This window comes from Triticum dicoccoides, chromosome 2A, assembly GCF_002162155.2.
Source record: "Triticum dicoccoides isolate Atlit2015 ecotype Zavitan chromosome 2A, WEW_v2.0, whole genome shotgun sequence".
NCBI lineage: Eukaryota > Viridiplantae > Streptophyta > Magnoliopsida > Poales > Poaceae > Triticum > Triticum dicoccoides.
In genome coordinates this window covers 647,754,921-647,769,644 of record NC_041382.1, presented here as the reverse complement: position 1 = coordinate 647,769,644, position 14,724 = coordinate 647,754,921, and positions in this window count along the sequence as shown.

The window sequence follows — 14,724 nt, the reverse complement described above, 5'->3', positions numbered from 1 at the left end:
GAGTTAATCTTCGATATAGTCCCGTTCCGCAGCGGCTATCATGCACTGCTCGGGCGAACCGCATTTGCGAGATTCAACGCGGTACCACACTATCCATATCTCAAGTTCAAGATGTCAGGACCTCGAGGGGTCATCACAGTCACTGGAAACACAGAGCGCTCTCTCCGCACGGAGGAGCACACTGTGACCCTCGCAGCAGAAGCGCAAAGCAGCCTCTGAAGGCAATCCACCAGTTCGGCGATAAAAGACCCGAACACCTTCAAGCGTGCTCGGAGTAATCGGCAACAAGACCGCCTGGCACGTTTCGAGCTCGCATAGCAATGCGGCCCCCACCCCAGTCCCAGCCAAACAGCGAAATCCGTGGCACGCGTACATAATTACGCATTGAAAATACCATGGGCATAGGTGGGGAGGGGGGCACGACAACGGCACACCCCAAGATGCGGCTCAACCGCACTAGGGGCTTCCCGCTTTGTTATTTTTCTCTCTTTCAAGACTTTAATATCTGGAAACCCCGTCCGGCAATACGATTGCCGGACACACGATGCAACAACCAAGGAGGCAGAAAGCTACGTCACACCACGGAACTCCCAGGTGGTCTCTGATAACGAGTGAAATACTTGCTTTAAATACCATTCCTCAGGTTGCCCTTGGAGAGGACATGTCAAATAGTCCTACTTTTTGCTTATCGCACTACTTGTATCATTCTGCTTCGACGCACCTTTTTGCATAAACAATGCATAGCACTAGACTATTACCGCATTCTCTATTCTGTATATATATATATATATATATTCATTCACAACATTCAGCACCCGTACACTTTGGTACGGCCAATATGCCAGGGGCTTAAGCGTACCCCATAATACAGCATGAGAAGTCCGAACACTTTCAATAGTGCGGCACCCCGAACTTATAGCATTATATGCATCTTCTCCGAATCATGTCTTGGGTCAATAGTTGGGTTTGCCCGGCTCCCATGTTTTGGTACCTTACGTTCCGCTATATAGACTAAGGTAGCACTGGGAGAACTACTGCGATTGTGCCCCGGTTCATCTGGGCAAGCACCTCAGTAGAGCAAGCTAAAACTGACTGACATGATAAGGCGAGAGTTGGTCGCTGTTCGAGAGGTCTCGAGTCCCTAAAGACTTATGCCGCTTAGAGTGAGGCATCGGCTTTGTCTGGCTTAAGGCATGTATAGCGCCCTGAATTTGGCCTTCCGAATACTAGGGGCTTGGCCAAAATTTAAAATTGTAGACTTCTATGGCTAAGTGAGAGTGATAAAGCATTATAGTCCTATTGCCTTGCTTGTTGTGCTGAGCACCTCCCTCGAAGGACCCAACAATGGGAAAAAGAGTGCTCAGATTTATCCTGAACACCCAAGCACTCAGGGCATGGGGGCAGAAGCCGACGACTAGCCATCTCTCAAATTTAATAAACAGCCGCACAGAAGGTAATATTTTAAATTCAAACAAGCGTTGCATAGCGCATATGAACAAGTTTTCATAATACATGATCACACGAGCAAGTTCATTCAAAAATTACATCCTTCGCACACTCGTCCGCCACAAGACGGGCACCCTTCAGGACACCCTCATAATACATTTCAGGGTGGCGATGCTCCTTGCCCTACGGCGGCCCCTCCTTCACCGGCTTTTCGGTGTCCATCTTGGCCCAGTGCACCTTCGCACGGGCAAAAGCCCGGCGGGCACCTTCGATGCAGACGGACCGCTTGATGACTTCCAGCCGGGGGTAGGTGTCCACAAGCTGCCTCACCAGGCCGAAGTAGCTATTGGGAAGGGAGTCGCCAGGCCACATTCGGACTATAAGGCCCCTCATGGCCTGTTCGGCCGCCTTGTGCAGCTCGACTAGTTGCTTCAGCTAGTCGCTCACAGGCATCGGGTGTTTGGTCCCAGTATATTGAGACCAGAACAACTTCTCCATCGAGCTTCCCTCCTCGGCCAGGTAATATTTCGCGGCATCCGACACGCTGCGGGGCAAATCTACGAATGCTCCTGGAGAGCTCCAGACTCGGGTAAGTAACAAGTAATTTACTTTCACATGATTGCTTTGCATATTGAATGCCTTACCCGCCGCCATCTTCCTCATCGCCTCAATTTCCTAGAGGGCCTTTTGGGCTTCGCCTTGGCATGCTTTGTGCTCTCGAGGGCCGTAGCAAGCTCGGACTCTCGCGTCTTCGAGTCAAGCTCCAAAGTATCGTGTTTCTTCATGAGAGCCTGGAGCTCTTACTGCACCTCACCCACCCATGCCTCTTGTTTCTCCCGCTCGGTGCGCTCCTTGGCCACTTTGTTTTTGGCCTCAGGCAACGCTTGCTTCAGGGTCACCACTTCGGTCGTGGCCCCTAGCACATTCATGATGATCCTATCATTTCGCAACCACATTTTCTTTTTTATATAGACAAGGTATTACTTACCTTTGTTCTCCTTGAGCTGCCTCTTGGCAAGGCCGAGCTCTTTCTCGGACCGCTCAAGGTTTTGCTTCAGTGCGGCGACCTCCGCAGTCAGTGCGGCAGAGGTCAGCAGCGAAGCCTGCATACGCATACAGACATACTTATATTAGACTCCTGCAGATATTATTTGATCCTCTATTTGGCTTTTCTTTGTGAACACCAAACAGAGCATCAGGGGCTACTGTCTATGCGGTAATATTTTTTCCTATATTTTAAATACTTACCTCAAAGCCTGTTAGAAGGCTGGCACAGGCTTCAGTCAGTCCGGTCTTGGCGGACTGAACCTTCTTGATCACCGCACTCATAATAGTACGGTGCTCTTCGTTGATGGAAGCGTCGCGAAGCGCTCCCAGCAGGTCGTCCGGTGCCTCTGGATGGACAGAGGTCACCGGCACGGATGGCTTGCCCCTCTTGGAAGGGGCCGCCTGCCCGAGTCCGGAACCACTGGAGGTTCCGGCATGGTGTTCGGCTGAGGGCCGAACTTGGAGCCCCTGGGAGCCTTTCTCCCTTTGCTCTTGGAGTCCGGAAGGTTGCCTTGAGGCACCTCCGGGACTATCTCCCCTCGGCTCGGTGCCCCTTGAGACAATACCTCGGCATTGTCCGTAGGGCAAGGAGAGGAGGCGTTGGAAGTGTATCACTATTCATGTCTGACGAGTCCAAGGAACCGTCCGACGAGGATACATCGATACGGGCTTGGGGCGGACTGCATAATCATATTCGACATTAGGAGAAGCAGTGCAACAAAAGTATGCTATGAGTTACTCTGGTATCCGAATACTTACGACTTCGCCAGGGGCTTGGCCCTGAGCAGCCACTCATCTTCGCCGTCGGCGGCGGTGGTGGAGCAGTCCGAAAGGAGAGTCCTTCCCTTCTTGGACCCTTCGGCCTCCCCGGTTGGGGCGGCCTTCCTTTTCTTGTCTCTCCCGGCTGGAGGGGGAGAATCATCATCTTCCTTCCCCTCGTTTTCACGGGAGGAGTGCGTCTCGGAGTTATCGGACGATGTGTCTGATACCACCTGGCGTCGGGAACTCTTTCGGGTTCCCGTGGCCTTCTTCTTGGTCTTCTCCAGCACCTCATAAGGAGCCGGAGTCCGCATCTCGTCAGGAGAGCGTCTGCAGGGTCTTAGGGCAGAGGGGCCGGACAGTTAATCTGCTCCGATGTCTCCACCCAGTCCTGTCAAAGGCATGGGAGCTCAGACCCCGCACATGGTTAAGCTATGAGAAATAAATACCCTACCCGGTGTACAAAGCTTACCGGATTTGCAGGGCGCTTCGCACTTAGCCCACGGTCCTCGGTAAGAGAAGGGGGGACCTCGGCGCCTTTGAACAGCACCTTCCAGACGTCCTTATGCGTCGTGTTGAAGAGCTCGCATAGAGTATGGTGCTGGGCCGGGTCGAACTCCCATAAGTTGAAAGCACGTTGTTGACACGGGAGGATCCGGCGGAAGAGCATGACCTGGACTATGTTGACAAGCTTAAGTTTCTTGCTTGTCATGTTCCGGATACACTTCTGGAGTCCGTCCAGCTCCACCGATGAGCCCCAAGACAGGCCCTTCTCCTTCTAGGAAGTGAGCCGCGTGGGGATTCCGGATCGAAACTCGGGGGCCGCCACCCAGTTGGTGTCGCACGGCTCGGTGATGTAGAACCACCCCGATTGCCACCCCTTTATGGTCTCCATGAAGGAGCCCTCGAGCCATGTAACGTTGGGCATTTTGCCCACCATGGCTCCGCCGCATTCCTCTTGTTGGCCTCCTACTACCTTCGGCTTGATATTGAAGGTCTTCAGCCATAGGCCGAAGTGGGGCCGGATGCGGAGAAAGGCCTCGCACACGAAGATGAACGCCGAGATGTTGAGGATGAAATTCGGGGCCAGATCATGAAAGTCCAACCCATAATAGAACATAAGGCTGCGGACGAATGGATGGAAGGGAAACCCCAGTCCGCGGACGAAGTGGGGGAGGAAAACCACCCTTTCGTGAGGTTCCGGGGTAGGGACGATCTGCCCCGCGGCTGGCAGCCGGTGCACGATATCCGCGGCTAAGTATCCGGCTCCACGTAGTTTTTTATGTGTCCCTCCGTGACGGAGGAGGCCATCCACTTGCCTCTCGCTCCGGACATGTTTGGAGAGAGTTGAGGAGAAGGATGTGGACTTGGGCGCTGGAGCTCAAGTGCACGAGAATGGATGAGCGAGGAGGAAAAAGGCGTGGGTAGAAAAAGGTGAGACCTTATCCCTTTATAAGGGCGGACAAAACTATGCGCCCCCACCAGCCTGGTAAAACTTGCTTATCCCCCAAGCGTTGTAATTGATGGCGCGGTTGGGTTACCTACATCCGTATTAATGGGAATCCCGTAATAAGGGGACACAATCTCTGCTTCGACAAGACGTGCCAAGGAAACTGCCTCGCGAAACACACTGAGACAGGTTATGAGAAACGATTCGAATAAAGACCTGGTTGTGGTGTGATGTCACACTACGGGGAACGTCAACAGATTAGACTTGTGTAAATATTATTCCCTCTACGGTGATATGTGGAACTTATTTTGCAGAGCCGGACACAATCCTCGTGTTCAAAATCTTCTATGAAGTATACGAAGGAGGAACCCGCCTTGCAATGCTGAAGACAATCTGCACGCCGGACTCATCATCATTGAAGCCTAGTTTAGGGGCTACTGAGGGAGTCCTGGATTAGGGGGTATCCGAACAGCCGGATTATATCCTTTGGCTGGACTGTTGGACTATGAAAATACAAGATTGAAAATTTCGTCCCGTGTCCGGATGGGACTCTCCTTGGCGTGGAAGGCAAGCTTGGCAATACGGATATGTAGATCTCCTTCCTTGTAACCGACTCTGTGTAACCCTAGCCCCCTCCGGTGTCTATATAAACCGGAGGGTTTTAATCCATAGGACAACATACAATCATACCATAGGCTAGCTTCTAGGGTTTAGCCTCTCTGATCTCGTGGTAGATCAACTCTTGTACTACTCATATTATCAAGAATAATCAAGCAGGACATAGGGTTTTACCTCCATCAAGAGGGCCTGAACCTGGGTAAAACATCGTGTCCCCTGCCTCCTGTTACCATCCGGCTTAGACGCACGGTTCAGGACCCCCTACCTGAGATCCGCCGGTTTTGACACCGACAGTGAGCCTCGGCGACGAAGACTTTATCGTGCCCGAGGAACCTCTCGAGCAGGAGCGCTTTAAGCAACTACTAATAGCCACTGCAAGGAGTCTGAAAAAGAAACAACAACAACTTCAAGCTGATCAAGATCTACTCAACGACAGATGGACTAATGTCCTGGCAGCCGAGGAATACGACCTCATGTGCCCAACCAAAAGTTCCCAAGCGTAAACTGCTACCTCAATTCGATGACGAGGCACTTGAGCCCGTACCAGCGACATGTAATGCGGCTGACCGACCACCACATGGCCAGGACAAAACGGCAACTCAAGCCGATCACCGGCCCATACTATCTCGCCGTAAAGGTAGAGACACAACGGCTCGGGGATACACATATGACTTGTGGCAGGACCTGAAGAATAGAGCAGGTACGGCCAGGTCGATCTACGGATCGCGGGGGCGTGCCCCGACGCGCGATGACGACTATCAAGCCAAACATGACAAGCATAATCACGCCTGGGCCGAAAGCCGCAGACGGACTCCATCCGAACTACGTCGCGACCTGGCCCGATATAGAGGCGTCGCACACCCCCTCTGCTTCACTGATGAAGTAACGGAGCATGAATTCCCAGAAGGGTTTAAACCCATAAATATCGAATCATATGATGGAACAATAGATCCCGCGGTATGGATTGAGGACTTCCTTATCCATATTCATATGGCCCGCGGTGATGATCTTCATGCCATCAGATATCTCCCGCTAAAACTCAAGGGACCATCTCGACACTGGTTGAACAGCCTGCCCGAAAACTCCATTGGCAGTTGGGAGGACTTGGAAGACGCCTTCCGCGACAACTTCCAAGGCACATACGTCTGAGCCCCGGATGCCGACGACTTAAGTCACATAGTTCAACAGCCCAGAGAGTTAGCTAGGAAATTCTAGAGAAGGTTCTTAACTAAAAAGAACCAGATCGTCGACTTCCCGGATGCCGAAGCCCTAGCGGCCTTTAAGCACAGCATCCGCGACGAATGGCTTGCCCGACAACTCGGCCAAGAAAAGTCGAAGTCCATGGCGGCCCTCACGACACTTATGACCCGCTTTTGTGCGGGCAAAGATAGTTGGCTAGCCCGTAGCAATCATAATGCAAGCGAACCTGGCACCTCCGAAGCCAAGAATAGCAATGGCAAGCCCCTACGCAACAGGCATAAGCGTCGAAACAATGGTGACAAAACTGATGACATGGCAGTCAACGCCGGATTCAGTGGCTCCAAGTCTGGTCAGTGGAAGAAGCCATATAAAAGGAACAATCCGGGCTCTTCCAGCTTGGACCGCATACTCGATCGTCCATGTGAGATCCAGGACACCCCTGATAAACCAGCCAATCATACCCATCGGAGTTGTTGGGTCTTTAAATAGGCCAGCAAGTTAAATGCCGAAGACAAGGAGAAAGGGTCTCAAAGCGAGAATGACGACGAGGAGCCCCGTTCGCCGAACATAGGGGGACAGAAGAAGTTTCCCCCCAGGTTAAAACGGTGAACATGATATACGTTACCCATATCCCTAAGAGGGAGCGCAAACGTGCGCTCAGGGGCGTCTATGCGATAGAGCCAGTCGCCGCAAAATTCAACCCATGGTCGTCCTACCCGATCACCTTCGATCACAGGGACCATCTGACCAGTATCCGTCACGGCGGTTCAGCCGCACTGGTCCTTGACCCAATTATTGATGAATTCCACCTCAAGCGAGTCCTCATGGACGATGGCAGCAGCCTCAACCTGCTCTATCAGGATACAGTCCGCAAAATGAGCATCGATCCATCAAGGATCAAGCCCACAAAAACTACCTTTAAAGGAGTAATATCAGGTGTAGAGGACTGCTGCACGGGTTCAATCACATTGGAAGTTGTCTTCGGATCTCTGAACAACTTCTGAAGCGAAGAATTGATCTTCGACATCGTCCCCTTCCGCACTGGGTATCACACACTGCTTGGACGAACTCCATTTGCCCGATTCAATGCGGTGCCACATTATGCTTATCTCAAACTTAAGATGCCCGGACCACGCGGTGTCATAATAGTCAATGGAAACACGAAGCACTCCCTCCGTACTGAGGAGCACACCGCGGCCCTGGCAGTAGAAGTACAGAGCGGCCTTACCAAGCAGAACCTTAATTCGGCGGCCAAGCTCCCAGACATTGTCAAATGAGTCCGGACTACTCTACAGTAGGACAGTCCAGCTCGTCAGGAGCTCGACTAGCAATTCGGCCTCCGTCTCAGTCCTGACCAAATGGCGGCGTACGTACCGCACGTACATAACTACGCACTCAAAATACCATGGGCATAGACGGAGTTGTAACTTGATTGTGGTCCATCATACGGCTCCCACACATACTTTTCCTTTTTCTTTTTTACCATTTTTTGGTCTCTTCTCTACATGCCCCTCTCGACGGCCTGATCATCGGTCCTTTCGAAGGACGGACATACCAAGGTGGCAAGCAGCACAGACGTGTGGGGGAATCTCTAGATGTTCTTCTTGACGATCATTCTACCTGTTTTCAGGACCGCGCGCAGCTCCCCCTTGGTCTTGGCATGTTAAATAGCCATGTTGCTTATCGCACTATTTGTACAAATATGCTTTGATGTATTAATCAAATTATAATGGAAACAGTTTGCGGCCCCACCTACGTGGCACTAGCTTACTACTTCATTTTATTTCGCTATTCTTATCGATTGCACCCGTACACTTGGGTACGCTTTAATTTGCCAGGGGCTTCATTGTGCTCCATACTATGGCAACAAAGTCTGAACACTTTTTACAGTATAGTTCGACACCCTGAATTTTAGCATTATATGCATCGACTCCGAATCATGTCTTTGGTCAATAGTTGGGTTGCCCGGCTCCTGTGCTTGCTACCTTACGTTCCGTCCTATCGACTAGGGTAGTAAAGGGAGAACTACTGCGATTGTGTTTCTGGTTTATCCGAGCAAACACCTCAGTAGAGAAAGCTGAAAACTGACTGTCATGATACGGCGAGAGCTGGTCAGCTATTCGGAGGTTAAAAATCTTTTGCGATTTTTTTCCGCATTATGCGACGAATCGGCCTCTACCCGATCAGGTGTCTACAACACCCTAGTCCGGATTATATACTCACTAGGGGTTGCGCCTACTTTTCTATTGTCAAACTCCTATGGCTAAGTGAGGGTGATAAAGCCACATAGTCCGATTGCCTGGTTCGTTGCGCTAAACACCTCCTTCAAGGACCAAACTCTTGGATTAAGAGTGTTTAGATTCCATCCCGAACACCCCCATACTACCTACGTGGGGGCTGAAGCCGACGACTGGCCAACTCTCAGATTTAACAAAACGGCCGCACAGGAGGTAAAATTTTCAAACAACAAACATTATATTACATAACGGCTCTATTTCATAATACATGAAGGGATAACATGAATGACTTCATTCAAAGATAATGTCTTTTGAACACTGACCCTCTACAATGCGGGATCCCTTCAGGACATCATCAAAATACAGCTCGGGCATGCGGTGCTCCTTGCCCGCTGGCGGTCCCTTGGTCGCGAGCTTGACAGCGTCCATCTTCGCCCACTGCACCTTGACACGGGTGAAGGCCATCCACGCACCTTCAATGCAGACCGACCGCTTGATGGCATCAAGCCGAGGGCAGGCATTGACCAGCCGCTTCACAAGCTCGAAGTAGCTGATGGGTATGGCTTTGGCGGGCCATAGACGGATTACCAAAATCCTTCATGGCCAGTTCGGCTACCCTATGCAGTTCGGTCAGCTGTTTCAGCTGATTGCTAAAGGGCACCGGATGCTCTGGCGCAAGGTATTACGACCAGAACAGCTTCTCCGTTGAGCTCCCCTCTTCGGCTTGGAAGAATTCCGCAGCGTCGGAAACACTGCGCGGCAGATCCGCAAACGCCCCTGGAGAACTCCAAATCCGGGTCAGTAAGAGGAACCTTTTCTTCACATACTTGCTCTGCATAATAAAGGCCTTACCCGCCGCAATTTTTCTGGCCTCCTGGATTTCCTGGAGGGCGCCCTTGGCTTCAACCCGGGCATCGTGTGCGCTTTGGCGGGCCTTGGCAAGTTCGGACTCTTGATCCACAATATTGCGCTCCAAGGACTCGCACTTCCTCACGGCGTCCTGGAGCTCCTGTTGGACCTCACCAAACCTGGCCTCGTGTTTATCGCGAGCGGCTTGTTCCTTTGCCGCTCTCTCCTGGGCTTCGGACAGCACCTTCTTGAGGGTCTCCACCTCGGTCGCCGCTCCTACAAAATATCATGGAAGTATGGTCAACACAAATCATTCATCCTTTCTGAATCTACACAAGGTCATTGCATACCTTGATGGTCCTCCAGCTGTTTTTTCACACGGCCGAGCTCTTCCTCGGTCCGCTCTAGACTCCACTTCAGTCCGGAGACCTCAACAGCATGAAAGGTCGCAGCGAGCAAAGACGCCTGCTTATTCACATAGACACGTATGGTTAGTCTCTTGCGAAAATTATTTGATCCTCTGTCCGGCTTTTCTTTTCGAACACCGGACAGTGTCTCAGGGGCTACTGTCTATACTATGACATTCCTTTTGCATAAATTGTGTTTTCATATCATAAAGCCTGTTAGAAGGCTTGTGCAAGCTTCGGTCAGTCGGCTCTTTGTGGACTGAATCCTCTCAACCACTGTACCCATGAGGGTACGGTGTTCCTCAACAACGGAAGCACTTCGCAACGCTTCTAGTAGAGTATCCGGTGCCTCTGGATGGATAGAGGTCACTGGTGGGATCGGTGCACCTCCTTCTTTCGAAGGAGGCTGCTTGCCAGATTTCGGAGCCGTATACGTCTCCAGAATTATATTCGGCTGGGGGCCGGATTGGATATGGCCCCCATCACCAGTCTCCATGGGGATTTGCTCCCCCATGAGTCCGGTGACCGAGGGTTCGTCCTCTGGCACCACCCTGACGGCCTCCTGCGTCTCTCCCTGGCCTGGGAAGGTCCTTAGGGACAACACCTCGGTGTCATCCATGGCCTTGGGAGAAGAGGCCACCGGAAGGGACCCGCTGTCCATCACCTTCGGATCCAGCGAATTCCCCGAAGATGAGGATCACTGGAGGTCGGAACGAGCTGGACTACAGCGCATAAATCAACATGTTAAAACCATAAAGTAAAGGAGCTGGGTATATGTGTGCATCTTTGAGTACTTACGATTTGGCTAGGGGCTTATCCCTGGGGCGCCACTCGGAACTGCTATCGATGTCCCACGCGGAGTTGTCCGCGGGGGAGACCTTCCCCTTCTTGGACGCCTCTGCCTCCAGATGCGTGAAGGCCGCCCTTTTCTTCCTCCCCTCTCTAGGGAAGAGTTGCTTTCCTCCTCCTCGTCGTCCTCGGTGTGGGAGGAGTGGGTCTCGGCGTCTTCGGACGTCACATCCAAAGTGCCCTTACGGCGGAGACCACTCCTGGTCTCCTTGGCCTTCTTCTCCGTTGCTTGGTAGGGCGCCGGAACCAGCATCTTTGTCAGAAGAGGGATTGCTGGGTTTTCGGGCAGCGGAGCCGGACACTGGATCCGCTCCGCCTTCCTTGTCCAGCCCTGAAAAAATAAATGGGGAAGCTTAGGCGTCTTCCTTGAGTATGCAAGTAAAGGATACACCTTAAAATACGAAAAACTTACCGGACTGGCGGGATGGGCCAGGTCGTGCCCGCGGTCCTCGGTCGTCGCTGGCCACGTCTCGTTGGCCTTAAAGAGCACCTTCCAGATGTCTTCATGCGTAGTGCCGAAGAACTGTTGCAAGGTCTGGTGCTCGGCCGGATCGAACTCCCACAAATGGCAAGCCCGACTTTGGCACGGAAGGATCCGGCGAACGAGCATCACCTGGATCACATTGACAAGCTTGATGTTCTTGTCTACCATGCTTCTGATGCGCGTGTGAAGCGCTGTCAGCTCATCCCACGAAGACCAGTCCAGGCCCTTCTCTAGCTAGGAGGTGAGCCGCATCGGGGCTCCGGACTGGAATTGGGGAGTCGTGGCCCAGGTGGCATCGCGAGGCTCTATGACGTAGAACCACTACTGTTGCCACCCTTTGACGGTCTCCACGAAGGTACCTTTGGGCCATGAGACGTTGGGCATCTTGCTCACCATGGCACCTCCGCACTCTGCGTGTTGACCGCCCACCACCTTTGGCTTCACATTGAAGATCTTTAACCACAATCCAAAGTGGGGTGGGATGCGGAGGAAGGCCTCACACACGACGATAAATGCCGAGATGTTGAGGAAGGAGTTGGGGGCCAGATCATGGAAATCTAGCCCGTAGTAGAACATGAGTCCGCGGACGAATGGGTGGAGAGGGTATCCCAATCCACGGACGAAGTGGGGGATGAATACCACCCTCTCATGGGGCTCCGGGGTGGGGATGATCTGCCCCGTTGCTGGAAGCCGGTGGGTGATTTCCTTGGCTAAGTACCCGGCCTCCCGGAGCTTGGTGATGTCCTTCTCCTTGATGAAGTAAACCATCCACTTGTCCTGCGCTCCAGATCTGGACATGGCCGGAGTGCTTTTTTGAGGTGGAAAGGATGGAAGCTTGGGCGTTGGAGCTCGAGAATGGATGGGCAGAGAGGAAGAGGGCGTGAGTGAAAAGGTGAAATCCTTATACCTTTATAAAGGCTGCGAATATCAAGCGCCTCCCCACTCGCCTTAAAACTCGCCTATTCCCCAAGGGTCGTGCAGACGGCGCGGTTGGATTACCCACGTCCATATTGATGAGAATCCCGCAATAAGGGGACACGATCTCTGCTTTGACAAGACGTGCCAATAAAACCGCATCTTGAAACATGGAGCGGGAGGCTAAAAACGGTTCGAAATAATGGCCGGGCAGTGACGTGATGTCACGCTACAAAAGTTGTCGGTGGATTGGACTCATAGAATATTATACTCTGTGTGTGTGTGTGTGTGGTACTCGTTTTGCAGAGCTGGACACGTTTTCTGTGTTCGAAGACTATTTTGGAGTATTCGGAGGAGGAACCCGCCTTGCAATGTTGAAGACAATCTACGTGCCAGACACATCGTCATTGAAGCCTGGTTTATGGGCTACTGAGGGAGTCCTAGATTAAGGGGTCCTCGGGCATCGAGACTATGTAACATGGGCCCGACTAATGGGCTATGAAGATACAAGACAGAAGACTTCCTCCCATGTCCGGATGGGACTCTCCTTTGCATGGATGGCAAGCTTGGCGTTCTGATATGTAGATTACTTCCTTTGTAAACCGACTCTGTACAACCCTAGGCCCCTCCGGTGTCTATATAAACCGGAGGGTTTAGTCCGTAGAGGCAATCACAATCATACAGGCTAGACATCTAGGGTTTACCCATTACGATCTCGTGGTAGATCAACTCTTGTAAGCCTCATATTCATCAAGATCAATCAAGCAGGACGTAGGGTATTACCTCCATAAAGAGGGCCCGAACCTGGGTAAACATCGTGTCCCCTGTCTCCTGTTACCACCAACCCTAGACGCACAGTTCGGGACCCCCTACCCGAGATCCGCCGGTTTTGACACCGACACGGGGTACACGCAAGGGGCGAGTGACAAGCATGCCATAGCGTGCATTGGTGATGGGAGCTTTTAAGTGAAACATCCCTCGATCCGATCTCTGCTGACGTGTGCTGCAATTTGTTTGCACCGCGTGCTGTTTCTAGTACGATGTTTGTTGGGAATAAGAGCCACCGCGCTCTGCGTGTGCACGCGCCAGGCGCGGCGGGCGCGGACCGGACCGCGCCGGGTCCGTGGCTCAGGGTGTGTGTGCGTGCGTGCGTGAGTTAGGCTAGAGTGTGCGTGTGTGTGCACCCAGCGGGCGTGCGTGGTGTAGACCAGGAGGTTACGGGGTCGCGAGGTGGGCGTGATCGTTGCGGGCTCACCGCGAGCTGCGCGTGTGCGTGCGCGAGGTGGCCGCGAGCGGAGCGGGCCGATCGGGGCGCCGACAGGGTGGGAGCGTGTGGGTCGTGCCCAGCACAAGCCCAGCTATATAAGCCTCGGGTCGATCGTTGTAACGGTGTAGTCTGGGGCATCGAGTTCGTGCTCGAGGAAAAAAAAGCCGTCCGTGCGGCGGGGCGTTCGTGCGCCGGCAACCCCTATGTCCACCTCATCTCCCTTCTTCTTCCTCCGCGGTCTATTGCAGAGAGAGCGAGCTGTGTGAGAGAGAGGACGAGCTAGGGCAGGCTAGGGTTTAGGGTTTTGCAACAACAATGTTCGGGTAATTCCATCGTCTGCAGGTGACAACACATGATGTGTCGACTATGTTGTGGTGCGGACAGATCAACATAATCTTCCTGGTCAACAATGGCGGGTACACCATCGAGGTGGAGATCCACGACGGACCTTACAATGTCATCAAGAACTGGAACTACACCGCCCTTGTGGAGGCGATCCACAACGGGGAGGGCAAATGTTGGACTGCAAGGTAAGCACATTTTGTCCATTGCACAAGCATCAAAGAAGAACGAAGTGAGCTTGCAGAACTGCTGCTTCCTTTTGCCGTTTTATTTTTTGATATCTTGGCACACAAGTTAATTATTTCTTTCGGTAAGTAGGTTTGAGATCGTGATCGTGACACGATACCGTCTCTGGTCCTATTATATAAAGTCAGTTTGAGATCGTGATCACGACACGATACTGTCCCTGGTCCTATTATATAAAGTCAGTTTGAGATCGTGATCATGACACGATACCGTCCCTGGTCCTATTATATATGCCGTTATCTGCCACGTCCAAAGACATATCGAAAATACCTAAGGTTTTGCCTTATCTCGCAACTTGTGACGCCACCGTTGTCTACTATATCCCGAACGTCGGCGTGTAGGAATGCATATCTCCGGAACCGCGCCATCCCTCGTCGACGCGCGCGTAGTCGCACCATGCCGGCGGAGAAAGAAGCCAGCTGCACAGACATTAACGAGGTGGCGGTCAGCACGTCTGTGCCCGCCGCCATCATCAAGGAGAAATAGAACACGGGAGGCCGCCACTGCTTGGGTCCCATGAAGGCCACCGCCGAGGCGACGCCGACGTACATAGTCGGTGTCTTCTTGTCCGGTTCTTCAACGCAGACCATCGTCGACCCCCCGCTTGG